The sequence below is a fragment of the Sinocyclocheilus grahami genome, unplaced genomic scaffold (assembly GCF_001515645.1).
Source record: "Sinocyclocheilus grahami isolate Dianchi unplaced genomic scaffold, SAMN03320097.WGS_v1.1 scaffold1226.1, whole genome shotgun sequence".
In the NCBI taxonomy this organism is placed as follows: Eukaryota; Metazoa; Chordata; class Actinopteri; order Cypriniformes; family Cyprinidae; genus Sinocyclocheilus; species Sinocyclocheilus grahami.
In genome coordinates, this window is record NW_015506405.1 from 308,886 (window position 1) to 309,330 (window position 445).

Below are 445 nucleotides of genomic sequence, written 5' to 3' on the forward strand. Positions count from 1 at the left end.
AAAAAAAAACATTAAGTGCAATTCCCTTTATCACATCAAAGAAATGGCACCAAGCCTTTTAGCAACACATCAATATGACCTGTGAGATGGTAATAGATAGTAACTATGAATAATGCAATAATCCATAAATATGCTGATCATGGCAAGACTCAGCAGCCAGTCGTGTTTTTGATGAGGAGGAAGCATATACATATGTCACATTATTAAACAATAGGCCTACTTTCTGTAATAATGTCTAACTTTTATTTCAAACATACTAATCTGTCCCACAGATTGATATACTGTAAATATGCATTTGCTCTTTCTTCCATAAAAGCCATCTCAGGAGATTGGCATGACTTTCCTCTAATTCCACATTGTAGCAGGGGGTTCAGTGACACACTGGAGTTTAGGATCTGTCACAGAGGGTTAGAATGGCATGCTGTGATAATTGAAGACATCTGCA